The sequence below is a fragment of the Dipodomys ordii genome, unplaced genomic scaffold, assembly GCF_000151885.1.
Source record: "Dipodomys ordii isolate 6190 unplaced genomic scaffold, Dord_2.0 Scaffold140, whole genome shotgun sequence".
Lineage (NCBI taxonomy): Eukaryota > Metazoa > Chordata > Mammalia > Rodentia > Heteromyidae > Dipodomys > Dipodomys ordii.
Window position 1 is genome coordinate 1,539,450 of NW_012267356.1, and position 16,716 is coordinate 1,556,165.

Genomic DNA, 16,716 nt, shown 5'->3' on the forward strand with positions numbered 1-16,716 from the left:
AAACGCCACATATGCAAAATATAAAGTGAAAAATAACATGTAGGATGAAAGTAAAATGTGAGGTCCCTGGGATTCAGAGGAATGGTGGGGGAGTGTTGGGTTGAAGAGACTTCGGAGGACATTTCAGGGACCCTAAAGATAATGTCACATGAGCCACTAGCACGGGTGTGGGCAGCAAGAGACACAGCTCTGCCTGGCTGTGGAGGAGCCCTGGAGGAGGAGGAGGAACACTGGAAAGTCAGGCTGCTCCCTGGCTAGATGTTAGGTGTGGGAAGGTGTCATCTGCTCCATGCGAGAAGAAATACAAGTGTTATTTCAAGTAACACAGGGTTAGTTGGTGGGAAGATAACTTGGTACAGTTATTATGGTAAACAGCATGGAAAAACAATTGCAGGTGGATGTACTATAATCCAGTTAGCACACTTCTGGATCTATATCTATGTAAAAGGGTTGTAATCAGAATCCTGAAGAGGTATTATAACTTGCACCTTCATTAGAATATTATTCCCTACCAGTCAACCTGGGAAACAACCTATGTGTCTGTCAGTGGATCAATGGTCAAGAAACTGTGGTAGATGCACACAATGGAATATTATCCCATTGCATTGAAAAAGAAGGAAATACTCTTGTTTACAAAATATGAATGAACTTAGGAGATACCATGCTCAGTGAAATATATCAGGCAGACAAAGACAAAAGCCAAGAGCCTTTTAGAGAGGCCAAGAACCGAGTTAGTTAGTAGCCACAGCTGGATTGGGAAGTGGAGCCAGGCAAAGCAGAAATTTGGTCAAAGGGACGAAATTTCAGTTAGGTCTGAGACCTAAGACACAAAATGTGACTACAATTAATTATGCTGTGTTGGTGTACTTGACATTTGCTAAGGGTGTCAGTCTTAATTGTTTTAAACAATCAAACAAAAAAAGATATGATTTGGTGAGGTTTGTAAACTAGCTTGATTTTGGTATTTCATAATCCTACTCCTATAACAACAACAACACATACATACCCTCACATACACACACACACATACACACAACACACGATTTTTTTTTTTTTTTGCCAACTACACCTGAATAAAATGCTGAAAATGAATGATGACTTTTTGGAACAATTCAAAGATGGTCTAAGAACCAAAACACTCTCAAATACTTCCCAGTTGCCTTCTCTACTGGTCTAACAGAAAATCTGCATTATGATACTGATGAGTCCATAAATATTACTATAGGAAAAATAAAAGTTTTGTCCTTAAAAAAAGTAAGAAGCTTGGGCTGGTATGGCAGTACATCTTGTAATTCTAGCACCCAGCAGGAGGATCACAAGAGTGCTGCAAAGCCTGGATGATGAACTGAATGCATTGTCAAAAATAAAGAAATAAGAGATGGCCTTTGCTGTGGTAGTATGTCCAAAGTTGCATCTCATTTACTACTTCAAATATTTTGGTTGACAGATTTTGGGTATCCATTTTTATTTCTGAGTAAGTTTTAGTATTTAAAATATTCCTTTGAGCCAGGCACCGGTGACTCATACCTGTAATCCTAGCTACTCAGAAGGCTAAAATCTGAGGATCAGAGTTCAAAGCCAGCCAGGGCAGGAACGTCCATGAGACTCTTATCTCCAACTAACCACCAGAAAACTGGAAGTGGCACTGTGGTTCAAGTGGTAGAGCACTTGTCTTGAGCTGAAGAACTCAGGGGCAGTGCCCAAGTCTAGAGTTCAAAGTTCCATAACTGACAAAAAAAATTAAAAAAATTATTCCTTTTGTTTGTTTGTTTGAGATAGAACAGCGCAGGCTCATCTCCTAGTTAACAACTTTTTGCTACTTCCTTCCCTGATCCCACTGCAGGGACCATAGGTGGGAGCCACCATGCCCATGGAAACAGCTTTTATGAAAGTTCTTTTGGCAACTAACTTTGGATAGAAGTCAAGAAAGAGGGTCTTAGCCTCCACAGGTTTAGAACAAATCCACAACCTACACTCATTCTTAGGTATGGTTTTAGAAGGAATCTCAAGTCTTCTGACCATTTATTTTATGTCTGTCAGGCTACTGACTACAGAATTATTTGTAAACACAAAAGCCCTCTCCCAACCCCTTCACCCACCTCAAAATGAGATTATTGAATAAACTCTGGTGTATCTATAGACTAGGGTTATACACATCTATAAAAGGAATGATAAACATATCTATAGCACTCTTAAGTTTGGAGTTTCAAAATGTACATGTGTATGTGTGTGTGTGTGACGGTATGTGTGTGTGCACACACACATCAATCCTGGGGCTTGAAGTCAGAGTGTTGTTCCTAAGCTTTTTTTTTTTTTTTGCTCAAGGCTAGCATTCTACCACTTGAGCCACAGGTCTATTTTTTGTCTTTTTGGTGTGTGTGGTTAACTGGAAATTAGAGTTTCATGTACTTCCCTGTTGAGGAGTCTGGTTTTACGCTGTGATGCTCACGTCTCAGTCCCCTGAGTAGGTAGGATTACAGGCATGAGCCACCAGCACCCAGTGAGAAGCAATGTTAAGCTAGCAATAAGATAGTCGAGTAATCCTTCAATCCTGCCAGTAAGTACTATTAACAAGTCTTATAAGTAATTCTCTTAAGACTTTGTACAATAAATTGGTATGCAAAGCTACTAAGATCTTTTATGAAGGTCTTAACATTTAGGTATTTAATTTATATAGGGGTTTGGAAATCAGGCCCTGTACCAATGTACACACATTCTGAAGTTCATTCTCATTTTAGTACTTAGGAAGATGATGGAAAAGACAATGTTTTGAGAAATAAAAAGAAACCAAGCCTGAATTTCTTGGGGGAAGTTTTGTGGCGATTCGGTCAAAAGCTCAATCATACATATCTCTGTCTGTCTCTTTCTGTTTCTGTCTTTGTGTCTCTGCCTCTGTCTCTGTATTGGTTTCTATGTTTGTGACAGGTTCTTCAACCCCCACATACATATAGAGATAAAGAGAGGGAGAGAGATGGAGAGAGAGAGAGAGACAGAGAGAGAGAGAGAGAGAGAGAGAGAGAGAGAGATTGCCTCAAACATAGTGCTAGGAAGCCATGTTTATTTATAAGCTGAATTAATAATCCACATGATCAAATGATCAAACTGCCTTCTTTTCTTATATAAGCATCTAAAGCATCCACCACTGACATGGAAAATTTTCTACTAGAGTTTTCAGGAAGTCATTGAGGCAGTAGTTTTCCAGTTCTGTCTTAATTTATGGTTAATTCCACAGGAAGTTAGGGGTAAGCAAGGATCTTGAGAAATAAAGCAAATGTGTGTCCGAGTAAAAGTCAATGCATGATTTAGATTTGGCATGAAATCAGATATGTGGGTAATGGTTTCTCTTGCAGATATTTGCAGCAGAGTAAATTGTACCAGAGAAACTGAGAGTGGAGAATTTGAAGACAAAAGCCTTCCTGGGTCATCGTAGGTCAACAGATCTGAGTTCTGAACAGAAGTCGTCTACCTAGACAACTGTCTTTTTGTAGGTGAAAGGGGAAATAGTATATGTTCAAATGCTTATGTACACTTGAAGAAACACACGTAAACAGAAACACACACACGCTCATATTTGTCTGGCTTGACAAAGAATCAAAGTATTTTTCAAGCTGCTCTTTAAAAACAGAGTATATACGGTACTAAATGGTTTATTTTTTATTCATTTAGGTAGTAGTGAGGCTTGAACTCAGGGCTTTGAGCTTCCTATGCAAGTGTTCTACTACTTGAGCCACATCCCTATAGCCTTTTTTCTTCTGGTTATCTTTAAGATGTAGTCTAGCTTTCTGCTTGAGCTTGCCTGGACCATGATCCACTTACTTTATGCTTTCTCCTTTAGCTGGGATCACAGATGGATATCACTATGCCATGATATTTATTGAGATGAGGCCTTGTGAAAATTTTGCCTGGACTGGCCTTAAGCCATGATCTTCTTGACCTTTGCCTTCCAAGTAGTTAGGGTCATAAATATGAAAGCAACAGTGCCCAGCTGGTCATGTATTTTGTTTTTTAAATGCCCTATTTGATACCAATAGTTGAGAGTCTACAAGTTAAGGGTTTTTATTTTCTACAAAAATCCTGTTATCAGGAACTTCCATTTCCAAACTCAAAAGACAAGGTAAATATGTTAGTTTGTGGAATACCAGGAAAAATAAGTAGCAGTAAACACTGGCATACTTGTGGAGACCACATTTGCTGTTGCAGACAAATGTTTTGCTTTTGTGGCTTAACAAGACAATCCTTCAACCCTGCTTTTTAATTAGTAAAATACTGGATCAGATCTCCAAAGAGGCAAATATTGGGATTTGACTAGTTCCTTAAAAACAATTAAGTAAATGACCCAGCTAAAATCGCCAACAATGTACTGGCTATCCCAGCCCCCATTTTCAACTGGGATCTTGCTTGCTGTGGATATTTGAGACCTGTGCCCTGTCTGCTTGTTCTGATAAGGGACTTAGGCTTTCTGAGAGCAATGCTTCTGAAAGTATTAAGCCACCAGAACAGGAAGTGTGGGCCAAGCTGGGGTTTGGAGAAGGGATAAGACTGCAACCTAAACTGTAAGTCTGATAAATGGATAAAAGTTGTGAAAGCACATTGTGTCCTCCTGTACTTCTTCCTCAGCCTGAATGGTAACTGGTTCCCAGGAGATCAGCAAGCACAGGAAACCTGTACTCATCAATTTTAAACACACAGCGTTTAACTAGGGATACAGGTGGACCCATTGCAACAATGAGATGTACAAGTCATTATGTTGAAAAATGTACTTTACAACTTTGGTGGGGGTGGGAGATGGGAAGGGATGAGAAGGGGAAACAAAGGAGGAGGCAACAATGCTTGATAAGAAATGTACTCATTATCTTGCACAGGCAATTGTAACCCCTCTATATGGTATTTTCACAATAAAAAAATAGAAGGAAACAGAAAGATAATTTCTACTCATCAATTCATAGCTTGCCAAGTTGCTGTAATGATACTAATAGTCTTTTCTTGTCTAAAGAACCAAATGGATTATAAAATGAAAAGCATTCATGAGCCCCACTCCTGTGTTCTATATGCATATCAGAACATGTACACACATACACACATACATACATATATATATATAAACATATATGTTTATATCAAGTGTTCTAAAGAGGAGAATAAGGCAATATTTATTTTACCATAAATATATTCCAAAGTTTATGTCCCTAAGAAACTATTGTTGATTATTTTTCCTAAGAGAGAAAATCTGAGTCCTTTTCAAGAGCAATAATAAAACTCTTTAGGAATAGAGATTTTCAGGATGTACTTATTTTCTCTCTCTCTCTCTCTCTCTCTCTCTCTCTCTCTCTCTCTGTACTGGGGCTTGAACTCAGTGCCATATGTTTGCTGGGTAAGTACTCTATTACTTGTTTCATGAATCCAGTCCTTTTTTTGTTTTAGTTAATTTTCAGATAAGGTCTTATGTTTTCCTAACGTCCAGCCTCAAACCATGATCCACCTTACCTATGCCTTCTAGTAGCTGCCTCCAAGAATTACCATGTATTGTTCAGAATGTGTTGGTGTGTATGTGCTATGTATGTCTAATATACTGGGGCTTGAACTCAAGGCATGGGTGCTGTCTTGGAGTTTTCACTCAAGGATGGTGCTTTACCACTTGAGTCACGGTTCCACTTCTAGCTTTTTGTGGCTAATTGGAGATAAGAGTCTCAGTGGACTTTCTTGCCCAGGCTAACTTCAAACAGTGATCCTTGGATCTCAGCTCCCTGAGTAACTAGGATTACAGGTGTGAGCTACGGATGCCTGGCTCAGAATGCAATTGAGCAGAGAAAAATATTCTTTTAGTGGATGAGATTGCAGAATGCTTCTCTTTCTTCTTTTTCTTCTTCTCTCCTTGCCCTTTGTGGGAGCAGAGGCTCTCACTCTGGAAGACCGTGTGGATGGTAGATAAGACAACATCTGACAGAACCTAAAAAAGCTGGACTGTGGGATTTAAGCAAGGGAAACTGGACTGTATTTCTCTTGCTTCTAGTTAAGGATTTGGGTGTTACGAACATTGTATGTGTCACAACACTATCTTGCTCAGAGTTGTTCTGAGCATGTGGGAGACTTGGACTTTATCTGAATTTGCTCCCCTCTCCCGCAGTGATGGTACTATTTTGATGAGTTGTAGAAATTTTTGAAGGTGGGGACTCTTTGGAGGAATTAGGTCCCTGGGCCTGTGCCTCTAAATGTTCCCAGTCTTTTCCTCACTCACTGCTTCCTGTCCACCCTGAGGTGAAAGGCCTCTTCCTCACATACCTGCCACCATGGGATTCTGTCCAGGAACATGCGACCAAGCTGCCATGGACGGAACCTTCTGAAACCCTGAGCCAAATGAAGCCAGTCTCCCTGTTTCTGGCAAGTATTTGGTCACAACAGAGAGAAAAGTAATCCAAAAGTCTCATTTCATTTTACATTCGACACGCTTAGGTGACAATACAGAATTTTTAGTGGGAACAGACTGAAGTCATGTAATAGCTTCATTATGCACAGTTTCCTCTACTTAGGTATTTGTCAGTCTCATCAAAAGAATTAAGTGGTGCAGGGATGTTATTCTGCACAAAAATGTTTATAGTTACCAGGATTAGACAGAGAACTCCTACTTAGCGTAAGTGGTTTTAACATCCACGTAAGACAAAAGAGTAGAAGTGGATGCAACTACAACCAAAATCCTATGAAACACACACACACACACACACACACACACTTGTAAGTCTAACAAGTATTGCTGCTGTGTTCTGTGAGGTAGGAGTTCCCAGATGATGTGGTATAAGGGCGATGAAAGTGAGAAATAGGGTTATATTTCCCATGTAGAAAAATGATCTTGACTAGGGAGTTTGGAGAAACATAAATGTGGCACAAGGGGCAACAGAAAGGCTCAACTGTGAGGAGGTGAAGAGGATGACAGAGAAATGTGGAAGGAAAGGCAGGAGATTGCTAATCTTGTGAATACTCCTGGATAATAACTCAGCATTGACTCTGGCAGCCTCCTGGCTTCCATCCGCACTTATGTTTATGAGATTTTAGAGAGGAAATAAACAATTGAAAAAAATGCTTTCTTATGATGATCAGGATTTATATGAAGTGATCTATGAAAACAGCAAGAGTTAAATCCAGGAGGAAGAGGTGTTTTTTTTTTTTTTAAAGACAAATCCTCACAGGAAAGATAGGAATTAGCCTTGTGATTTTAGGTACCTGATTAAATACTATTATAACTTGTAGAAGGTACCATATCAGAATGGAGAAAAGGGGATATTATAAAATGCTGGTGAGTGTGCCCATTGACTTTCTTGTGTTGAATAGATATATATTTGGTTGTGGATCTTAAAAGCCTCCCTACCTTCCACCCTAAATACCATTGCTTAAGGATTGGTCTCCCATGTGCAGTGCTGTGGGGAAGTGGAAAAACATTTAGGATGTGGGCATATGGAAAGAGACTGGACCATTGACACTTGACCATAGGCTTCAATTTCTCTCTCTGTCTCTTTCTCTACTTCTGCCTCTGTCTCTGTCATCACGATTTCTCTTTCTCTGCTTTGTTTTCTAGATGCTGTGAGTTGAACATGATATCCTCTACCATCACAGCCTAGTTCAATGGGTTGAAGCAACCATGGAATGAAACCTCAGAAAACATGATTCTAAAGGAACCTGTTCTCTTATATGTTGATGTGTCCCAGTACTTCACAGAGATGGCAAGCTAACACACACCATTCCATGCACTTTATGTTTCTTGTTCACCATTTCTCACACATTCCTATGACTGTGGTACAAAGGGCCTCAACGTAATGTCAACTTATAAGTGCATTGCATTTGAACAATGTGACCCCTTCCATCATTCTCTTTTGTCTTTCCCAACCCCACCCATCCCCTCAAGTCAACTGGTGCCATTTTCACATATGCAATTTGAGCACTGTGGCCCACCATTCCTCTCTCCACTCATCCAATTCTCCCCCCCTTCATCCCAATCCCCTTTAACAAAACATGCTTCTGCTTCCTAGCATTCATTTTGTTAGACTGTAAGTTTCTTGCTCAGGGGAATTATGCCACTAGATTCTTCCCCTGAGTATACCATACTGTCATCAAGTTGTTTTATGTGTTTATGCACATGGCCCTGTATGTGTTTTCACATATGTTTGTCATTTAGCTCTAACTTCCACACAAGAGAAAAATACGTGCCCTTTGTCTCTCTGAGCCTGACTTAACTTTGTATAACACATTTTTTTTTAGAAAGGTGCAGTTGTGATGCAAAGTAGAAACATGTCCATGCTTGACAACTTGACAACACAATTATGAACAGCTGTTATTGCACTGCTCTGTAACAAAGCAATGTCTTATAGCTTCTTGAAGAATATAAGGCTTTGCCCCTGTACTATATAATGTGCCTTGTGCCACTGGAGGCACATTAAAACAAATTATTTTTTTTCTGTCATTACTGTGAATTGTTAGCTATCACTAAGGTTAGTGATTTTTACTCCTAAGAGATTCTACTTCCAACCTACCAATATCCTTTTTTCCTTCCTTCCTTCCTTCCATCCTTCCTTCCTTCTTTCCTTCCTTCCTTCCTTCTTTTCTTCCTTCTTTTCTTTCTCCTTCCTTTCTTCCTTCCTTCTTTCCTTTCTTCCTTTTGTTTCTTTGTGCTGGTCCCTGGACTATTTTTATTCAAGGCTAGTGCTCTACCACTGAGGTACTGCTTTGATTCTAGATTTTTGGTGGCTAATTGGAGATTAGAGTATCTACTATCTGGAGTAGCTACTATTTTTGAAATACACTGGAAGTGTAAAAAAATAAATCAAACCTACTTCAAGGTTCTGAGTAACTGTGAGACAAATCACCATACCTACTTAAAAAAAATCAGAACAATGGTATGCAATATACTATTCAAAAGCAGAAGACTTACTTAAGTGTGTCAAGTATAAAGGTAACTGGATCCTTCCTAGATTGGCATCCCAACATATTTGGTCCAAAAGAGACTTGTGCACAGGAAAAACCTGTGAGTAAGTTCCATGAGACAGTCTCAAGGATAGACTGAGTCTGTCAATTTTGTTTATAAGCAGCTGCTCTTACTTGCTCTTTTTTACTTCTGGTATTATATATATATATATATATATATATATATATATATAAAATTTGCCAACTATATGATGTATCTGAAATATTTTTTGTTTGTTTTTTGTCAGTAATGAGACTTGAACTCAGGACCTAGGTGTTGTCCATGAGCTTTGTCACTCAAGGCTATCGCTCTACCACTTTAAGCCACCTTGTCACTTCCAGTATTTTGGTGGTTAATTTAAGATAAGTCTCATAAACTTTCCTGTCTGGGCTGGGTTTGAACCATGATCCTCAGGTCTCAGCATCCTAAGTGCTAGGATTACAGTTAGGAACCACCAGTGCCTGGCTGTGTATGAAGTACTTTTAATGTCTAAATTATCTCAGAAATTTTATTTCAGACCTTGCAATAAGACCATTTCTGCCAACAATATAATGGTTATTTAACATTATACTATAATGTTATAGTATAATGTTTATTCAACACTAGCACTATAATGATTATTTACTAGTTACAATAATTTGCAAGTGTTGTTTCTTAGCTGTGTAGAAGGTAGTGGACAAAGTTAACTCCTAAGTCCCCAAATTCACTGGAAGAACTATTGTAATATAGTTTTATGGCTCAAAAGTTACACACAGATATTCCACGTTCTTTGGAAGGCCCACAACAATTCCAGCTTGTAAATAATAAAATGCCACAAAAACAGCAGGACAGAAACTAAAGCAATAACATTTGATATCTTGAATCAAGTGGACGAACCTAAAAGACTTAGAATATTAGAAAAAGCAAGAAGGGAAATTCACCTGAGCAAGACCCAGAAGCAACATGGCTTCTGTCTGTGGACTCTAGAAAGACTCAAGGACTTAATAACATCAAGAGGATGCTAACCTTTATCCCTTCTGTCAAATTCAGTAGTATTCATATTCATATATGTACTGGAAAGACCATATAATTTCTCTGTATGATCTCATTTTCATGATTCCTGTACCATATATGTTAGAAAATCTTGCCTCCCAAGATACTCATCATTATATTTGCAAGTGCATATTTTTATAGAACACTTGTCATAGTTATTAGCCCTAAATTTTTCTTTGAGTCAATCATGGATAGAGACACTTAAAACCTAAGCAATGGAAACACAATATAAGGGCCTGGTACTAGTGGCTTATGCTTATAACCCTAGTTACTCAGGAGGCTGACACTGGAGAATAGCAGTTCAAAGCCAGCGTGGACAGGCAAGTCTGTGAGACTCTTATCTCCAATTAACCACCAGAAAACCTGAAGTGGCATTGCGGCTCAAAGTGATAAAAAGCACGTGCCTGGAGCAAAAGAGGTCAGGGACAGCACCCAAGCACTAATTCAAGACCCACGGCCAGCAAAGACATTGTAAGGGAGATGTTGACAGAGAGGAAAATGGCTGTCTTATGATTATTGTAATTAAAATGCTACTTTTGCTTTTAGTTCAGTTATTCAAAATAATCATTTGGGTGGATTCCTCATTAGATATTTCAGCCTTGTGCTCAATATGTCATTACTTTTCACCATCAATATTCTCCAGATGATCAGCAAGGCTGTGGTAAGCCTTCAAATTCCAGAGGTGTACGTAAGACCTCAGCCTTAGACCGATGCTTAGGATTTGGGTAATTTTCCGCTAGTGGAATGATAAAAATAATTTCCTCTTTTCACAGCATCAGAAATGCATGCCCAGAACAAAGGACCCATAGCAATTATCATCCATGACTGATGAACACAGTTGCTTCAGCTCAAGGAAAGGAAGGAATAAAAATGATCTTTTCCAAAGAACAAGATTCAGGGAGTCACTCAATGAAGCACTGTGAAGGTCATCATGTTCCTAGGCAAAACAGTACTCAAATGTCTCCAGGATCTTCATTTATTCCATCAGCGACTTGACTTGCCTGGATCAACAGTGGGGCATTGTTTGTTTTTACACACTTGAGAACTGACTTCTACTGTGGAGTTTTCAGTCAAAAAACCACACCAAGTTCCCATTTGTTCATTTACTTCAGGCACGGAAGGTCTTCCTTAGGGAAAAATTATAGCATGGTGGATACAATATTTCTTCCATGTTTTAAAATCTGTTAGTAGTATTCCTTTCTTTGTGTATTTCTACCTGCGTAATTTGTTTCCTACTGTCCCATCCCAGTGCTGACTCAAGCCTGGGTCTCAATTGTCTCCCTTTGTGATCCTCTGGGTGGTTGGCAATGGGGTCTAGTAAAAGAATGACTTAAGTTAGATTAGGGTTTGAATTCCAGTTCTGCCAATTACTCTCTACTTAAAATACTTTATATCTCCATGTCTTTGCTTCTTACCTTTTAATATACATACCTTATAGGGTAAGGATTTGAAGTCCAAGGATATAGGACAAAAGTATATATTCTTCAACTTACTATGGCAGCTTCTGCACGTGACCCATAGGTACATAGAACATGACACTGTTGAATAGAAAAGTTTGCTCTGTCTTCCCCATCCCCCATTGGGGCGGGCAGGGAGTCAAGTACTCATTATGTTTTTTCCTAACAGAAAGCACTAACAAAGGGGCAAACTTCTAAACTGGCACCATGAATAAAAGTTTCCTAAAACCTAAATACAGCAAACAGGAGCACAATTCTTTTTTACAGTTCTAAGCACACAATCATGCTTCTTGGCAATTCACATTTTAATTATCATCAATATTTATTGATGGCCAGAGGGCCCATTGCACACTGCATCATTCATAATAGCAGGTGTTGCCAGGAAGTCATAGAACTGAACGCAGAATGAGCCATTCATTTCCTGATGAGGAATGATGATAATGAGGCACTACCATTTTCTTTGTCTCTTTTGTTCTTGCAGTAAAGAACAGAACAATGGCTAGAGCCAATGGTTCAAGCCTGAAATCCTAGCTACTCAGGAAGCTGAGATCTTAAGGATCACAGTTCAGAGTCAGCCTAGGGATAAAAAGCCCACAAGACTCAAAATACCCAGTGATATACATGGTGGAGGTAGGGCTCAAGCTTTTGAGTTCAAGGTTGGTGCTCTACCACTGGAGCCACATTTCTACAGTTCCACCATTTCTATTACCACTGACACATCCTCCCTCATAAGCAACTGTCATGTGCTTTCTGGGGACTAGACATTGCCAAGAGTGCTGCATATCTGGTGTGATTTAATCCTCCCACAAATATGATTAGGTACCTACTGCTCTGGTGCCCACATTTTAATCAGGATGGGGACTGATTGGAAGTTAGTTACTTTGCTTAAAACTGTGTCTGATTCCAGAATCGGAACTGTAAATGGTGTTTTAGCCTTACATGGGGTTTCAATGTCTATCATCTGTGTTTGTTTCGCAAGAGATCCTCTTCTTCTCTCTGGACTCCAGAGCTCTGTGCTCAGCAGCTTGCTTTTCTTATAATCTGTGTCTGTATGACATTGATTTGATCTCCTAGGCCCGGCTCTGTCTCATGCACAGACTCCTATATAACACATCAATTGATCCAAGCCATACTTGTCAGTTTCAGAGTAGGATCAGCCACTTTCCATGACTTGAGTCTTCTTAGATGTCCCTAAGGTACCTGGAATTCACTTGTGTCCAAAGCTGAGGTCCAAAGCTTCTCTTCCTACCATCTTCATTGTAGAGGACAATGTTGACATTTTCTGAGCATGAGGAGTCATACCAGCTTGTCTCATTACTCAGTTCAACATCTAACCAAATCTTCACCACCAAGTTTTAACCATCTCTGAAATCTACCCCTTCTTTTCATTACTACAGCAAACCTTTTTACAGTCCTTAAAATTTTTCAGATAGGCTTCCCACCCAGTGTGTCTTCCTTTCCCTCCACATCCATCTTCCATTTCATGCTCCACTGATCTTACTATCATGCTAATTAAGTCATATTTCCATTCATAGATTCCCTAGTAACATAAGGATAAAATCTAAGACCTTAGAACATGCCTAAACCTTGACCATTTGTAATCTCCAGCTTTCCAAACTCCTTAGATGCATCTATACCAACACCTCATATACCAGTCCAGGCTGGGCACTGATAGCTCACAACTATAATCCTAGCTACTCAGGAGGCTGAGATCTGAGGATCATGGTTTGAAGTCAGCCTGGGCAGAAAGCCTGTGAAACTCTTATCTCCAATAAAACACCAACTCACCCCCCCCAAAAAAAAAGCTGGAAGGGAGCTGTGACTCAAGTGGTAGAGTTCTATCTAGCCTTAAGCAAAAAGAAGCTCAGGGACAGTGCTCAGGCCCTGAGTTAAAGCCCCAGGACCAGCACAAAACAAAACAAAAAACTGCCCACTAGTCCTGGACAACAATTCTACCTCTGAAGACTGCTACACTAATCAATAGTTGAACACCAATCTTGACTGTTTCCTTCACTGCTCTTTCTTGTCTTCTGATAAAATTCTCAAGTCCTTGGATTTTAATTTATTCTTAGTTCCAACTTTAAAATTAGAATTCAGAACTGATTTATATCTCACAGATCAAAACAAAGATTTCCTGTACTATCATACTTGCTGGACAATCTTTAGCAACTTGTAGTGTCATAGATATACAAGAGAAACACACTAACATTGTTATATTCTTTCCTTCAGGTATCTTGGGTGCTGACATTAATTAAAATAAGCCTAAGAAATAACTGGGAGCCAGTGGCTCATGCTTGTAATCCTAGCTACTCAGGAGGCTAAGATTGAGGACTGAGGTTAGAAGCCATCCTGGGAAAGAAAGTCCATAGGTTTCTTATCTCCAATTAACCACAAAAAAACGCTGGAAGTAGAGCTGAAGCTCAAGTAGTAGAGCATTAGCTTGCTCAAAAGAACCTCAGGGACACCTGCATACACACACACACACACACACACACACACACACACACACACAAAACTGAAAACTCAAAAACCCCTAAGTAATAAAAAGCACATGCATAAAGCATTGAAATAACATTTGAGAGAATTATTCAAAGACTGTGTTCATTCATTTTGTTCATTTGTTTTACAAACCTTGAAAGTCGTAATTTTCAAGGGGCTAATTTTAGGTGGACAATCCATAAATGGAGACACAGAATCCATGGGAGTCAGACAGGAATTCATAATACTGAAGCAGCCACACACGCTGCACACTGTATAGGACTTTGAAGTATGGGAAGGAGGCACAAAGAACTGGGTTTGTATTACCCAATAATGTTACCCAGAAGAGAACACACAAAAGTACACGTGAACTTTAAGCTGGGAAGGTGAATAGGGACAGTTGAACCAGGAAAAGTTCCAAGTTCTTAGGAGAAGCCACTAAGCATAAAGTATTGAGAGAGAGAGAGACAGAAGTAAAACAGAATGAAGGAAGCCAGAACAAGAATAAACAGCTCATCTCTGACTTTCATTCTGTATAACTTCTACAGACAGCACTGCCAGTGGCTAGTGGAATTTCCATCACCAGTAAACATTGAAGCTTTAGAATCACTATGAATTCCGTTATAGGAGGATTTATGGTATTTACTTTAATTAGGATTATCCAGTGATGTTTTGCTTCGTCTTCTTAACAGATGAGGCTTGCCAATGAGCCCATGGGTCTGCCTTTTCCATAAGTTTTATGCTCAGAATATTCCTGCTATACAATATCATGTTGCCTATCTAACACAGACAGGACGAACTTAGTGTTTGATAAGCACTTGAGGATATGGGAGAAAAATGGAAATTCTTCATTGTAAATCACCAAAAAAAATTTCACATGCTGAAATACCAACTTCTCATAAGAAAATAAATAAGTACTCTTTCTCCAGCTTTTCTGAAAGCAGAATGCATTTCCTGATTAGAGAGAGGTTTTGATAAAGTAACAGTTAATAACAGAAGCCTCTCCACCCCAATTTCTAGTCACTTGCTCCCCCAAGCTACAAAACATTTGCTCATTGGAATCACTGACTTACACACACACACACACACACACACACACACACACACACACACACAATCAATCTTATAAATAGGTTACTTTTCTAGTTAAAAATTATCTTTCAAGGCTTGAGCTAGCTTATATCATTAAGGGAATCTGTGAGGCAGAGAACAGCTAGACTGAATAAACAGAGCAATATAGTCTAGGAATGAGTGACTCTGGCTCATGGACACTGAGGACATTTGTTGAATGCAGTCAAGAGATTGCTGCCTTCCTGGTTATGCCTTTCACTCTGCCACAGACGGCCCCTTCACATTTCCAGGAGCAGTTTTCACACTAACAGCACCTTTGTAATTATGAGGAGTCCCATGAACCACATCCCTTTTACCACTCCCCGACCTCCTGATCCCCCCCCACACACACAAAAGCTTTGGGATGTAGACCCTGAGAGAGGGAGGCTAGGATGTGGCTGCTTTTCCCCAAGCATGGAGGTTTCTGAAGATTTTTCACTGCCTTGCTTATCAGAAACAGTGGCTCCCATAATAGCATCTCAGTTTCTGAGTATCCTTGAAAAGCCATTCCATCCTGCAGAATGCTGGTGGCTCACATCTGTAATCCTAGCTACTGAGGATGCTTTCATCTGAGGATCTCAGTTCAAAACCGGCATAGGCAGGGGAACCTGTGAGACTGTTATTTCTTATTGACCAGCAAAAAGCCACACATAAGAGTTATAGCTCAAATTGTAGAGCACCAGTCTTGAGCAAAAAGGGTAAGTAAGGGCTAGCACTGCGGGCCTGAATTTAAAACCCTGCTGGCACACACACACACACACACACACACACACACACACACACACACACCATGCACAGGTTATTCCATCATCCAAACAACTTTACATTAAACCTTACTTCAACAACTATTTAAGATTTCCTAAGTAGTTTCAGAATAAGCATTTTAAAAGGGATCTTGTTATAATTTCCTGCTGTGGTGATAACAAATAATTACTATTTTACTAAATGATTTTTTTAGTAAATAAAAACCATAAGTGAAATGTCAAGGATATAATCAAAGAGAAGCATCAGAAAGAACAGGTGATTCCTCCCTTTGGTGAACTTTAAAACACAGACATGGATGGAATTATATTTTGTAGTCTTGTTCTGCTTATCTAAATTCAAACACATAATTTCTAAACAAAGGGGCACATTTATAATTTGGAATGTGAAGGGTTTTTTTTTGTTTTTTTGTTTTTGCCAGTCCTGGGGCTTGAACTCAGGGCCTGGGCACTGTCCCTGAGCTTCTTTTGCTCAAAGCTAGCACTCGACAACTTGAGCCACAGCACCACTCCTGGCTTATTCTGCGTATGTGGTACTGAAGAATCAAACCCAGGGCTTCATGCATGCTAGGCAAGCACTCTACCACTAAGCCATATTCCCATCCCAGAATGTGAAGATTTTTATAAACTGGGATGACTTTAGGGTGAGTTTGAACATCTACACATAAAGGTGGACTTCAATTTCTAACAAATTTACCTGGAAGTTAGAATTCTTTACAAAAGTTATAGTGAGACTGTGTTCTCTTAATCAACTCCCAAGTGTCTTTCAAGCAAAGCACTATAAGCATCCCTTACCCTCCCTCCCTCTCTCTCTCTCTCTGACACACACACATACACACACACACACACACACACACACACACACACACACACACACACCTATCTCCTGCCATCTTCCTATTTGTGCCCAACCACTGTGCTTTCCTCA

The 16,716-nt window shown here is 39.5% G+C and overlaps 1 protein-coding gene across 1 annotated transcript in view; it reads right to left on the reverse strand.

Moving 5' to 3' along the window:
- Positions 1-16,716, reverse strand: part of Frem2 (FRAS1 related extracellular matrix protein 2) — a 155,426-nt gene that overhangs the window by 93,738 nt on the left and 44,972 nt on the right. The gene's annotated exons all lie outside the window — the stretch shown is intronic.